Here is a 15542-nt window from a genome sequence, read left to right on the forward strand (position 1 = left end):
GTTGCACACCTGGCGGCTTCCCGCGCCTCCGTAACATGCCAAAGCGAGTCACGGACGTGGTCAGGCAAGGAAGGGGAGGGTTCCTTTCCCGCTGTACCGAGTTGCACATCAATCGGAGGCACGTTTTCCTGCCCATACATAAGAAAAAATGTCGAATACCCCATGGACGCGTGCGGGACCATGCGGTACGCCGACAGAACGCAAGGTATGTGCAAGTCCCAGTCGGTCTGCTTTTCGCTCACTGTGTGACAAAACATGGCCGAAAGGGTATGGTTAAGTCGTTCCACCATTCCATCCATCTGCGGGTGGTAAGGGGAAGTGCGAATTTTATTCGTACCCAAAGCAGCGCATACGTCCCGGAGCAATTTAGAGGAGAAGTTACGTCCTTGATTCGTGAGTAATTTCTCAGGAGCCCCCTTATTCATCACGTATCCATTCAAGAAAGCCTCGGTGATGGACGAAGCCGATTGGTCGGGTAAAGGCCAGGCCATAGGCCAACGAGAACAATATTCGACCCCGACCAAGAGATACTTATTACCCCTTGCTGATGGGGGAAACGGGCCGAGGATATCTAGAGCAACCAGCTCATTAATACGAAATACCTCGATCGATTGCAAGGGCGGAAGGTAATTTAGACGTGGCGGTTTCCGCTTCGCACAATCTTGGCATGCCCGGATAGTCCTGGTGATATCCGCCATCATACCCGGCCAAAATAAATCTTGCTGCATCGTGAGCAATGTCTTCTGCACGCCGAGATGCATCAGCTTGTTGGCGTGCAGCGCGCGGATAAGATCATGGCGAAGAGATGATGGCACAACAAGGCGTGAACGGTCCGACAACCCATCCGTGCACATTAACAACCCTTCCCGGTCAGTATATAACTGTGATTTCCTGCCCGACAAGTGAGATCTCGGCTTTCTGACCAGATCCCGCAGTGGAGCCAACGAGGCATCCGCCCTTTGTTCACACAACCACACCGAGTGCGGCAAATGCAGCATGCCATCGGCCCCAACGGGCGTACACCGGCCGTCATCTTTTGGCATCGCACCCATAACCAGACAGGGAAGGGTGGGCGGCACTGCGCAGCGATGTGTACCCGTCAAACAGGCGCAGGGAGGGTTCAAGGGCAATCTGGAAAGAGCGTCTGCATTGCCGTGGCGGGTAACTTTACGGTATGTGATATCAAATGAAAATTCCTGCAACAATTCCAACCATCGAGCCAATTGTCCGGACGGTTGTTCCAATTTTAGCGAATATTGCAAGGCAGCGTGGTCAGTGTGCACGAGGAATTTTATACCATACAGGTACGGTCGGTACTGGCGAACAAAATGGACGATCGCCAGCAACTCCTGACGAGTGACGCAATAGCGCATTTCGGCAGGAGACAAAACCCTGCTGCCATATGCCACCACTCGTTCAACACCATCCTTCTGTTGCAACAAAACAGCACCGATGCCGGTGTCGCTAGCATCCGTGTCCAGGATGAACGGTTGGGAAAAATCGGGATAGTCGAGTGTCGGGGCGGTGGCCAAGCGATCCCGGAGAGACTGGAAAGCCAGTTCCTCTTCTGGACCCCATTTGAATCTCTGATTCTTTCCCGTCAGTACATGCAGAGGTTTTCCCAACGTCGCGAAATTCTTAACAAACCGGCGATAATAGGATGCAAAGCCTATGAACCGTCGCACGTCACCCACGGAAGTGGGCGTCAGCCACTCACGAACACACGACGTCTTTTGAGGGTCAGTGGACACATCGCTAGAGCTGACGATGTGTCCGAGGTAGCAGACAGAACGTTTCAACAAATGGAATTTTTTTGGTTTAAATTTGAGGTGGGTCGATCGCATTATTTGAAAGACAGCCTTCAGCCGTTGAAGGCATTCTTCAAAGGTGCGACTGAATACAATAATGTCGTCCAAATATGAGGCACGTCTCCCACTGTAGCCCAGCCAGCACCAACTCCATCAGGCGCTGGAATGTCGCTGATGCGGCATTCAAGCCCATGAGTAGGCGGTTAAATTCAAACAAGCCCTGCGGCGTGCGAAACGCTGTTTTCGGCTTCGACGCATCATCGAGGGGGTGTTGCCAAAACCCTGACGAGAGGTCGAGAGTAGAAAAAAAAATGGCCCCTGACAAGGCGTCCTACGAATCATCCATCCGTGGCAGGGGGTACGCGTCTGCCACGGATATTTTATTCAACCGGCGAAAGTCAACACAGAACCTCAATCCGCCATCCTTCTTTTTAACCAACACCACTGGTGCGCTCCAAGGACTGTTGGACGGCGACATGTCGTGCACCGCGCCACGCACGTGCTCCCTTTCCACAGGGCTCATGCGGTGCGGGTGCATACATATCGATCCTGCCGCACCGGTGTCAATATGGTGTGACAAGAGCGAGGTATGGCCCAAATCAAAGTCATCTTTACTGAAGACGTCGGCATATTTTGACAATAGTGAACGCAATGCGTTCCGCTGCGTGGATGAAAAAGACGTATTCTCAACGCACAATTTGGCGATCCATCGATCGTCCGAATGAGTGGCCCGAGACACGCCGGCAGCCATTAATCTAGGTTTGTCCCCATCAAGGCTAGTAAAGTCGGTAGTGGCATGGGCCAATACCGCACCCGCTGGAACGACCACTCGTTCCGGGCCCCCATTCAACACTTGTAAGAACGGGGCCTGCCCAGCCCGAATGATAGTTTGAGCCACGACAAGGGAGAAGGCCTTAGCCACGGAGTTCAACGGGGACAGTACACACCCGCCGCCCCTTCCGTGGCCTCCAACCGCTTCCGGTAACGCAGCGGGATGAGCATCTGTGTACCCGGGGGTATCTCCACAGTGACATCGGCCAGCGCATGAACGGCGTTCCCTGGAGGCGGCCGGCCCCACAGGGACGGCAAAAAGGACATCCTAACGCCCCCAGGCATCTCTAAACAACCCTGATCAACAAGGATTTTGACAGGCATCCGACGAAGAAAATCGGTACCAAACAAACATGGAACCGCCAACAATCGTGAAATAAGAACCGAACCTGACGCGGCAACATTCCCAATGGCAATGTGGACATCCACCCATCCTATGATACCCATGCCACCCCCATTATCGGCAATGCATGTGTCGTTAGCAGGTTAGACCCGCGACGCAGGGATGGATAATAGATGAAAAATCACATCCGAAATTATGGTTGCCGACGCACCGGTATCCAAAGGACGCACGTCTACCCCTTGAATCGTGCCCAGCACCGTGGAGGATCCCAATGCGGCTGCAACCACCCTTCGAGCCAATTTTTTCCACTGCGTAACCATGTGCGGTACCGAATCAGCATGCCGACAATCAACATCAGATAAACCTATGGGGGTGCGAGTGGATGCGTGAGGTGTTTGGACCTTCCGGGTGCCCGATGCGTGCCGACTTGCCTTAGAATGACGTCAATCCACGTCCGGTAGAGGAAATGGAGGAAGGCCCGACGGGAGCTGCGGAGGTCGGAACCGGCGCCGACAATCACGGGTGAAGTGGCCCAGTCGGCCACACTTGAAACATGTGGCGGCCGCCCGATGGTCAGTCGCCTCGGCCCCTGCTCGTGAGCGTCTGGCCCCGTCACGCTGCGTGTCCCGCTGGCGTTGCGGGGTCCAGCGAGGAGCAACAGCCACCAAATTGTCGTCGCTGGCCTCGTCCGGGATGTGCATGACGCGACGTGGAGCCCATCCCTGCGGTTCACCATCCTTTTTGGGGTCCCCCGTCCAAGCCGCCATCTGGTCCCAATGTCGCAAATTGTATTTGGCATCTAATAGCTATTAGCGCACCACGGTACGCCAAAGGTGTTTCTTCCGGCCCTCGACGTCGCTGCATACATTTTCTATGAGCAACCGATGGTGGCTCGTAAAATTCCGCCATTTCAGAGAAGGCGTCCTTAAGCGTCTTCTTCCTACTCGCCAGGATGGAGCGGAAAACGGCCAAGGACACGTCGTCCAACAGCGTAGGTAGAGCCTCCAGTGCCTCGGACTCCGTCCACCGCACCGATCGGAAGGCGGATTCGAATCTCCACGTAAATGCGCTCCAGTCACCTCCGGCGACGAATTCTTTAATATGAGGAAGGCGATGGCTGCGGCCACTGTCGGAGCCCTTGGGCGTGCTCGTTCCCGCCACCCGGCAGCCGCAGGCAGCGTGGCAGCGGCCCCGCCCAAGATGGCGGCCTCCGTAGCAGATGTAATGGCGGACGCAGCCCCCCGTTGGAGGTCAAGGTCATCCGCACTCGGATGCATCCCACGAGGTCGACCCAGGGCGGCAGACGACGCGACCACCGTCACGAGATTGAGCATCACCGTACGGAGAGACTCCATCTGTTCCGCCACTCGTCGCCACCCTTCGTCCGTAGCTGGAGACGCCTCCGCGCCGGCCTGTCATTTTTGCGTGGCATCGGGGAGAGCAGCAGTGGGCGGCGGCGGTCCTGTTGCGCCCAGCAGCTCGTCCTCGTCCGCATCGTCGTCCCCTTCCGACGGCGGGTCTAGTGGGTTCCTTTTTTTGAGGTGCTTGGACATCTTGGATGATGGTCCAAACGGTCTCAAAATTTACTTCTGACTCCAATGTAATAAAGGTCGTTGAGACAACGTCTGGAATTCAGTATTTTTTATTAAGTTTCCTTCACAGCTCCCACTATACTTGTTCCTCTGCTCAATGGCTCCTTCATGCTGTTGGCAGACAGTGTGAGAGGGAGAGAGGGAGAGGGAGAGAGAGACTGCCGCGGCCCGCCACGTGGCAGGCTCCGGACCTCCGCACCAGCGTGGCTTCCACCTTTGTTCTTCCAAGCTCTGACCACGTGCTGTCCGTCTCCGCCCCTTTAAATCCCTGGCCCACGTGATGCCTCGCAGCCAACCCTCAGCCACATCCCTGGAACCTTCCAGAGCCCACTCTACGGCCCCAGGGCCACGCCCCTAACTCGACTCCCCATTGGTTGCGGGCTGAAGCCAGCAGAGCCAATCATCCTCTTCCAGGTGTAACCTTCGCATTACATCAGGGCCACGCCCCTGGCTCGACTCCCCATTGGTTGTGGACTGAGGCCGGCAGAGTCAATCATTATCATCCAGGTGTAACCAATTTATCATCCAGGTGTAACCCATTTATCATCCAGGTGTAACCTCACATTACAATAGTATAGTGGCATAGCGCTGGCTGCTTGCATAAAAGGGGATCTGTGGTGTACGGCAGTCCTGACGTTAGCATGCCAGGATATGTACGAGAGGGGGATCTAGGGGAAAGGTCACAGAAGGGGCCCAACAGGAACACGTGAGTAGGTTACAGAAAGGGGGCGTGGCCAGCGTGGAGCGAGGCCACGCTGAGAGTATAAGAGGGGCCCCTTTGGGGGACTTTGCGGCTGTTATTGGAGTAGGATCCCCATTGTGCTGCTGAAGTCCATCGTCGCCATTCTTCTCGTCGTCTTCACCATTCTTCTAATCGTCGTCTCCATCTCTATCATCTCGGGCGCCGCTAGTCGGACAACCTACCAACTGTTCTGGCTGAGTCACGTCACCGATAATAGGTGGACTAAAAATAAAGTGTGTTGATCCGGATGGTGCTCACTAATAAAGAAGTGCCTCAAGGTCTTATTGTCTCCGAGTTAGTCACTTCATTTGGCGTCATAGTGCTAAAGAAAATTTGTCATGTCGAAAGCAACGAAGAGTGTCCTCTGGAGATGAGCACGATGGGGACGTGATCCACTCAACAGCACCAGAATCCGGGACCCCGGTGATGTGTCCCGAGGCGACGATACCCATGGAGCAGGGGGAGGACGTCGGCTCCTTGTAGCCGCTGGTCGACGAGGGGTGGCGCGACCTCACCGGGTGCCTCACACACCTGCTCTCCTTTGCTGTGCAGCTGGTCGTCCAGCTCAAATCCGTGGCGCCTGACGGAGATGGTGCAACACGAGGGCAGCAGGTGGATGGCTCACCATCCCACGGCCCCACAAGCGCGGGAACCGGCGGGATTCCCGCCTGCACAAGCGGCCGCCAATTTGCCCGCCGCGGGTGTGGCGCAACAAGTAGCCGCCATTTTGTAGTCTGAGCGGGAAATTGTTCCCGCCAAATTCGAGTCGCCATCGGCGGCTTCTGCGGGGGCGCTGTCCCAACAAAAGCGCCTGCCTCTCGTCCGCGAGTTCGTGGCAGTGGGAGGCAACTGGACGACGTTTCAACGCCACTTCAAAGCTGCTTGCACCTTGGTCGGGTGGTCCGATGCGCAGGCTCTGCGGGCTCTGCCCATGGCGCTGGATGAGGACTCCCTAGCGGCATTTGAGGCCATCCCAGAGGCGAACCAGGCAACTATGCCTCGTGCATGTGCTCAGATGGCCACCCTTTTGGCCCGCCGTCCAACGCGCGCCGAAGGTTCATGCTGCAGAGACGAGGGGAGGCCGACACACCTCCCCCCTTCTGCAGCGCGCTGTTGGCCTTGGGCCACGCGGCACACCCGCACATGAAGCAGACTGCGTTGGATTCCCTGGCGCTACAGAGACTGCTGTCGCTGGCCCAGGAGTTGGGCGTCGCTCTTCCCATCATGGAGGACCACCTGTCGTCCCTAAAGGTGGCCTGCTGCATCCAAGTGCATGTAAACTTGCAACGGTGGCCTGGGGTGGCTGCCTGTGCGGGGATCCCAGAGGACATGGAGGAACCTGCGCCACGAGAGCCGGAGTGGGTCTGTGCGTCGTTCGTCCAAGGACCATGCGGGAGTAGAGTCGAGGGGCGATGACTGGAGCGGGAGCGGCTGGAGAGGGACCCCCTTCCAGCATGGAGGTCCACGATCGCCTGCTTCAAATGCAGCCAGCTGGGCCACTTCGTCAGTGGATGACGGAACAGCACCGGTTTGCCCTCCTCGCCTTCGACGTCCTCCGTTCCGCCGACATCCGCTTCCTCCACCTTGCTGGCAAGTCACGACGCATCAGATACCCGGCCGCAAATGTCACCTCTCGCATCCCCTTGTTGAGCGCGTCCGGTTCACACATCGTCATCCCTCCTCGTGTCACGGCGCGCGAGTGACGGCCTCTGGCATAGGATGGGTGGCCACGGGGCGCGGGGCAGTGGAGCGCGTTGGCGCACCATGTCGTGGCGGTGGTGGCGGGGTCGTCCGTGGTAATTGGTTTTGTCCAGGGCATAGAGGTGAGGGTTCTGGTCGACACAGGAGCGTCAGCCAACATGATGTCAGAGCTCATTTTATTTTTATTATTGCCGCCGAGAGCCTGTTGTCTTAGCCCGGTCGCTAGTGCTTGTATTCCCATGGATGGTGGGAGTCTGGGCATTATAGACCAAATATTGTCGAAAGTCTGTGTTGGGGACATTGAGTTGATGAAGCTGGTGTTGGGGTCCTTTTAACTCCTAATATGGCGATTCGGCGTCATGCGTTTGTAGAGAAGTTACCGACGGACGTACTCGGAGACGGAGGTAAGTTAGGGGCTTCCGCCAGGGTTTATTACTCTTGGTCAATACTACACAGGGTACACAACTCCCAGGGGCTAGGGGTCCTACTCTGAGTCTGGGTCCCTGCCGGCTAGCTCCGGTCTCTCTCTCGTGTCGGATCGTGGAGTCTGCCGACTCCACCGACCGGAGAGAGAAGCACCTCTTCGGCTACCACTGGCTTCTCCCCAGACTCCCTATTTGATCCCTCTCACTATCCCTGGTTCCCTCTTCACCCTGTTTACTATCCCCGTTCCTATAGTGACCCCGCTTACGTCACGGGGTCTCCCTTAAATACCCTCTGAGGCGTGACATCACGTGCACTGCCCAGCACGTGCGACCCCACGTCCCGTGATGTCACCGCACCGGACAGCGCACGCGACGCCACCACTCTCCTCTACTCCTCTACATCACCCCCCCCTGTGAAAAAAATTCAGCCGACTCGGCTGTAAACAATATAAAAGTAGAGGAGTCCCAGAACCACAAACCAACATATTCACAACCAACCGACAACATCCAGGCAGCATGACAACAATCAATCAAATTTCAAAACTTTGAAACTCTCATCACGCGCTGCCATCAATACAAAGGCGGAATCCCGATGGCCCAGACAACACACACCAACAAACAACAATTGAACAATTGAGCAGCCCAGACAAAACACACCAAAACGGACAATTGGGCAGTCTTAGACAAAACACGCCAACATAACACAATTGAGCGATGAGGGCTGGAGGCCGACGGCAGCGTTTCCACAGGCCATCAACAGAGCGCACGCCTCCCCATGTGGCACGAATCGCCAGGGCAGGCACCGTGCCAGCTAGTGACAGGCCCCGGGAGAGCCGCAGCAGCCCAACGCAGCTCCTGCCAGGCGCGCGCCGGCCCGAGCGGCGGCTCCTGCTGCCCATGCCGCGGCAAGATGCAGAGCCGCGGCGTCGGCATGGCAACGCCCAGGCACCGCGAGGTGCGGGGCCGCGTCGTCGCCGGCGGCCCCCACCGCGATCGCTGCAGGCAAAATAGCAGCCTGGTGCGGCGTCGCCGGCGGCAAAACCCGCATGCACAGCGAGGTGCGGTGCCCCGGCGTGACCCTCGGCCCACCCCGCGGCCGCGGCAACTATAGCAGCCGCGGTGGCGGGCGCGCCAAACCCCGCAGGCACGGCGATGCTCGGAACCGCGGCAACTTCCGCGGCGCGGCATCGTGAGGAGCCGCGGCAGCGATGCACGGGGCCACGGCGACACCCGCAGCGTACCCCGCCAGCGCGGCGATGGCCGGAACCACGGCGGCACCCTCGGCAACTCCCGTGGTGCGGCGAGGTGTGGAGCCCCGGACGTACCTGGGGCTCCCCCGGCGGGCGCAGCATGGTGCGGAGCTGTGGCATCGCCGCTGGCAGACCCCGCGCGCGCGGTGTGGCGCGAAGTCGCGGCGGCACCCACGGTGGACAACGGCGTCGCAGTTGCCATGGCAGCCATGGCGCCGACGTGCGGCGTCGCATGAACAATGGCCGCCACCTGCAGCGTCGCAGTTAAAATGGCGGCCGCCTGAGGTGCCCCAACCAACATGGCCGCCGCTGGCGACGTCGCAGGCAAAATAGCCAGCTGGGGCGTCGCGGCGAAGATGGCGGCCGCCTCTCGCGGCGTCCCGGCAGTTGACAGTTGCTCCCATCCCGAGTGCGGACCGGGAGGACCCAACTTCGCCTCCGCGATGTCGAGACGGGCGCAGAGCTGCGCGATCGCCTGCAGGAGCTGCCTCAGCAGGTCTGCAGGGGTGCTCCTCGTCTCCAGCGGTGGTGGCGGCGAGCTGGCACCCCCGCCCGTCGTCTTCTCGGGGCCTGTCACCGGAGCCCCGGACTCCGGGGTCACTGCCGAAGCCTCCTCCCCGCCGTCTTCATCCTCCGATCGTCCCGTCGCTGGGTTCTTGCGCTCCGCTCCCGATGTAAACATTGTAGCAGCAGTGCAGACACTCTGACACCAGTTGTAGAGAAGTTACCGACGGACGTACTCGGAGACGGAGGTAAGTTAGGGGCTTCCGCCAGGGTTTATTACTCTTGGTCAATACTACACAGGGTACACAACTCCCAGGGGCTAGGGGTCCTACTCTGAGTCTGGGTCCCTGCCGGCTAGCTCCGGTCTCTCTCTCGTGTCGGATCGTGGAGTCTGCCGACTCCACCGACCGGAGAGAGAAGCACCTCTTCGGCTACCACTGGCTTCTCCCCAGACTCCCTATTTGATCCCTCTCACTATCCCTGGTTCCCTCTTCACCCTGTTTACTATCCCCGTTCCTATAGTGACCCCGCTTACGTCACGGGGTCTCCCTTAAATACCCTCTGAGGCGTGACATCACGTGCACTGCCCAGCACGTGCGACCCCACGTCCCGTGATGTCACCGCACCGGAGAGCGCACGCGACGCCACCACTCTCCTCTACTCCTCTACACGTTGATGGGTGATCAAACCATAGTGAGGGTGCACCAGGAGCCCTTTTTGCAAGTGAACCTCATGGCGTGACCCCAGGTACCATGAGCCCCCGGCTCTCGCATAAACATTATATTATAATGTAAACTGAAACTTTGCTCTTTATCACCATCAAATTTGAAGTATGGTGGCAATTGTCTTGTTAAACTATGCCTTTAAAACTGAAAACTACTTACCTGCAGTACCTACATTTAATTATACTAAATTACACTATCGAAAAAATAATTTACACCCCTCTGTCAATCATCGTGTTTCTCAGTGTGCATTTGTGAACACGCTTTGTAAACAGTACATAAAATAGTACGCGTTTTCAATGTGCTGTTCAAATTGTAACAAGCGTTTATACTAATGTTACTTTACAGAGAAGTGGGTCGCCGTTCCTCTTGTCCACATTGATACAAGCGGTATCTAGAAACTATGGCTTAACCGCAAAAAACACCTATCTGCACAGATGCATATGGAGAAGAAAAGTATTATCAAAAAGGAGGAATTAATGGTGCAATGCATCTCATTTGTTAAAGAGCTGCAGGTAATATGATCATCATCGATTGACCCTGGCTGCAGACATTGGTAGATCACAAATAATAATGAAGATAAGAGAGCAGTTTCACTGTATTATGCATACCGTTATGACAAATATAAGATTTAATTCGTGTAGACAGTTTGAGCAGCTTTGGATAAGACTTATGATCCTGTCAATACCCGAGCATGGAGTGCATTCACTTGAGATCTTCTGTGCATTCGTCCTCGCTGCTGCGCTTGGACGACATGACAACAGAATGATCTGCGCCAGGTGGGTCGCGGCGTTTATGTGCACGTTGGGACGGAGTCGCCAAAAATAAATAAATTAATATCGATTTTCACTTCCGTTTATTCTGGACCCCTGGGTCTCACCATTAAGTTCAAGTGCTAAACGTCAGGCTGGGGGCTACGGTGGTCCAAGCTGGTACAGTTTTAGCCCACGCAACACCCACGCGCTGTGAGGAGGCCTGCGTGGAGGCTGCAGAGGTCATTGCCGTGGTGGAGCGAGAAGGTGAGTCAGACGGGGCTTGGATGGATGCGTTGTGTGGGGAAAATTCTACATTTTCCGGGGAACAGCGGAGCGAGCTGCGTGCCTTGCTCCGAGAATTTGAAGATATTTTTAGCCAGGGGAAATTTTATATTGGCTGCACTTCACTATTGCAACATCGCATCGATTTGGGTAACCCTGCTGCGATTAGGCAGAATTTGTATAGGCTCAATCCCAAGGAAAAAGACCATGTTTGCCAGGCAGTTGACGAAATGTTGGCCACGGACATCATCTCCCCTTCTACTAGTCCGTGGTGGGCTCCCATTGTTTTGGTCACAAAAGAGGACGGGAGTCTGCGCTTTTTTGTCAACTTCCATAAATTGAATAGAATTTCTGTGGCGGACGCATATCCTTTCTCCCGAATGGACGACTCCTTGGACGCCTTGTCGGGTGCAGGGCTTTTCTCGACCCTCCACTTGTTGTCGGGGTTTTGGCAGCTGCCCTTGGTCGAAGAATCCAGGCCTAAAACCGCGTTCCGAACACCACAAGGGTTGTTCCATGCCCATGCAGATCACGATTAGGCAGCTGATGAAGGCACGGGAGGCATCTCAAGGGAATTCGGCTAAAAGACAGACCGCGAATGAAAAACTCATGGGACAACGGGAGTCCTGGACTCCATGGACCGCTGGGGACAAGGCGTGGCTGCATTGTCCCCAGGTGCCCCTAGGTACGTCCCCTAAATTACACCGACAGTGGCAGGGCCCTTTTGAGGTGATTGAGGTCAAGAGGCGGCAGTGCGTGCGTATTGTTGTATATGTCGGATTTTGAAAAAATGATAAAAATTATAAAAATTAAAGGATTGGACAAATGCGTAATTAATCGGAAATTATGCTAATTAGGGAGATACTCGTATTAATTTATACGAATGTACATGATTATGATAATGTGGGCAGTTATGATAATTAGGCTTAGCTTCGTTGTCTAGGTCGTATTATCAATCGGGATAATGCAATTATTCTTGCTTAAACATTTTCTGATCATATCTTAGTGTGTTTATGTCAGATCTCCAAATTCAAATCTCAACGCAGGATACAGTTCTTATAAATAAGATTGTAATGCATAAACTCAGGAAGGAAACACTGATACACTTGTGTTAAGCAATTTTAATTCTAAACAAAAAATGACACTCTAATATGCGAACTCTCATGCTTGGAATTATCCACGTACCATTGGGGAAATTTCTCTCAATGAACAGTACATTTAACCATCAATAATTGTGTTATTTCACTTTAGCAACCGAACATTTGATTGATTCCACCGTATAACACGAGCATAGACGGCGATAGGGAGAGTCCTTAACATGCATGCAACGATATTCATACGAAAGGCAAAAGCAAATTATTATACCACAAAGGCAAAGGTATACGTCAATAGATTCATCAGCAAGATTATATAATTAACTAAATGTCTTGGGACAATGGGGTGCGGCGGTGTGTGTCTGCTGACGCATATGCTTCGGTGTTCAAAAGAAAGGTATAACACAATATTCTCCCTGTGAGCATGTAGATTCGTAACGAAGGTTTCAAAAGTTTAGTTTGCATCGATGAATCTATTGGTAATTTTATGCGAATAATTTTTCGTTATGAATAATAAAAATTATAACGACTAATCTACTTATAAACGACCGTATTATTATCACTCAATGAGCACCAACGTCTTCATGGTTCACGTGTATTCGTGTGTGTATTGTCCCTTTGATAAATTCTTGTGCTAGCCTGGGTATGTATGTGTGCGTGTGTGGTTTTGATTCCCTGGGTCAATCTTTGTATTAAGCAGATGCCGGGCGCGTCGTAGGTTTGTGAGTGTGTGGGAGGGCATACGAACGGCGGCTTGCTCTCTCTCTCTTGGGCGTGTCTGACGTTAGCTGACGGTTCTCTCCGCCGCTGGATGAGCTGTGGGCACGATGTTTGTCCTTGAAGGCGCTCGGTGGCGCTCGGTGGCGCTGAACGATGCTCTCGTTCGGTGATGGCAGGCACCAATGTCTGATGGAGCTGGTTCTCTGTGAGGCTGGCTTGGTCGAGGTTTGGCGCTTTCCGCCCTTTTTCGATGATGATACTGGAATTCTCGTCAGCTCAACTCGAACTGCCGTAGCTCGTGGGAGTCGGTGCCCAGAGCAGAATGACTTTCGAGCGATACTTCTTCTGTTGGCGCTGAACTCGCACTGAGTAGTGTATCGCTACTCAGCGAGCCTCGCCATCCTTGATGGGTTGCGGAGTCTTCTTCTGCTGGCAAGCTTCTTCTGTGTCGGTGGTGTGTCGATGTATAGCCGTGTCTCCGGTTATATCTGAAAAATCTCTCCGCTTGGCACGCCTTCTTACAAAGGACCGGAACCATTATTTGTGTTCGTTCGTCCGCTTGTGGAGACAGTTGCATGTGTGTCCGTGTGTGTGTGATCTGATTTATTGAGATAATATAAATTCATCAATGGAACTGGCTTTCCCAGATTGCCCCTACGTGCGTCCGTGTGTGTGTTCTGGTTTATTGAGATAATATAAATTCATCAATGGAACCGGCTTTCCCAGATTACCCCCACGTGTGTCCGTTAAGCCTCTGCAATAATTAACCTGGAAAGGGGGGGGGGGTCCCTTTCTTCCCTCGCTCCCCTCCTTCCCTCGCGGTGGGGGGTGGCATTATTTGTCTGTGTGCAAATCTTGCTGTCACGTGCGGCGGGAAGACAAAGGCGGTTTGGAGGCTCTTTTCCTATGGAATACATTACATATTGGTTAGGTACGATTGACTTATTTCGCCTTTAATTCTTCTAGATGACCCTTTGTCTAATACTTCATAATTATTATTTGGTTTGTTTTTATTCAAAATTTGTGATTTAGCATTGTTATTACCACGTATATTCATAGGGTTTTACTAACCTTCGTTCGACTGCCTGTATCCTGGGTTTGTGCTGTTTGTTATCGAGTTATTATTATTATCTGATATCCCAAGGTTAGAGAATTCGTTTTGGCTTAAGAACAACCCTGACTGCCAGAATTCTTCTTTGATGTTTTGGTCAGGTCGCGTAGATAAAGATAAAAATAAATTACATTAGTATTAGAGTAATGAATGAGAAATAATAATCCACTGATGTAGATTGTAGCCTGGTTCTTAATTGGAGTGAGTGTGGGGATCTATAATGTTCACTTATTCTGGTCTCTAATTTTCGGATTTTTCGTTAACTAAAATAGCCTACAAAACTTGTCTGTTCGCTTTTTGCCACCCTGTTTGGGTGGCGGGTCTTTGAAGTTGTGGGAGTCCTCCCGAGCAACACCCCCGACCTCTTCTCTTTTGTTCTGTTTTTTTTATTACCCTTGTATGGCTCACCTCCTGCTCTCTGGCCTCGAGTGTGAAAGGCAGCTGTGGTGAGAGTGGATGTTACAATTTTTGTTTGTGCCTCGTGCTACACCGCGGTTGATTCAAAAAATAATATATATATTGGCCGATATATTCTTAATATGAATTTTGGAAAAAGGGTCATATATCCAACACTATACAGGTCGGTCGCTGTCGCTGGTTTGTGTACCCGTCACGGTTGAAACCTTATATTCCACCCTATGTTAATGGTTCATCTCCACCTCCTGAGTGCCGGGTGTCTGACGTGTCCGACGAGCCGGGCGGGTGAGCCTGGAAGTTGTACTTCAGGAGGATTCCGTGGTATTGCCCACAGGATCTCAGCGCCTGATGCCTGGAGGCCCAACCGACAGCACCTCCAAGGGACGGACCGGGTGTGGGGGTCTGTTTGCCATCTTCTTCTCCCTGGGAGGGGCTGCACCCTTTAGGCCATTTATGTAGTGTCTCGGTGGTCCCCAGCACACAAATTCCCGTTCCAGATGGAGGTCCGGCGGCGAAGACCCATTCAAAGAGTGCTTTTTTCTGATGAACCGCTCGTTTTCCATTGTTTAATTGAGTTCCGACACTGTCTGGCAGGTGGCCGCAGACGCGAGCGAATTGTTAACATCCTTGCGGTTTGGGTTTTGGGTTCATAGTTAAAAGTTTACCCTGAAGTTCGTTAACCCTCCATGTTAGGTAAATTGCGAAAGTGCATTTTTGTGAGTTTCCCACTCTCCGTATGTGCTTGTGGTCAGCTGAGACAGCTGGTTTTTTTTCCCGGGGTGGGGGGGGGGATTAAGTGGTATAGTGCTGGCTGCTGGCAGAAAAGGGGATCTCTGACATACGGCAGTCCTGACGTCAGGGATCTAGCGGAAAGGTCATAGAAGGGGCCCACCAGAAACCCGCAAGTAGGTTCCAGAAAAGGGGCGTGGCCGGGGCAGAGCGAGGCCACGCTGTTGTATATGTCGGGTTATGAAATTTTGATAAAAAATAATAATAAAAAAAAAATGCGAAAAATGCGTAAATCACGGAAATTATGTCATTACATGCATAAATTATGATAATCATGGAGATAATCGTATTAATAATCGTATTAATGTATGCGAATGCTTGCGATTATGTTAATGTGGGCAGTTATGATAATTAGGCTTAGCTTCGCTGCCCAGTGTCGTATTTATCAATCGGGATAAAACAATTATTCTTGCTTAAACATTTATTGATTATCTCTTAGTGTGCTTATGTTATGTT

Source organism: Lethenteron reissneri, unplaced genomic scaffold, assembly GCF_015708825.2.
Source record: "Lethenteron reissneri isolate LAM-NWPU_2019-01 unplaced genomic scaffold, ASM1570882v1 scaffold_1863, whole genome shotgun sequence".
Taxonomy (NCBI): Eukaryota; Metazoa; Chordata; class Hyperoartia; order Petromyzontiformes; family Petromyzontidae; genus Lethenteron; species Lethenteron reissneri.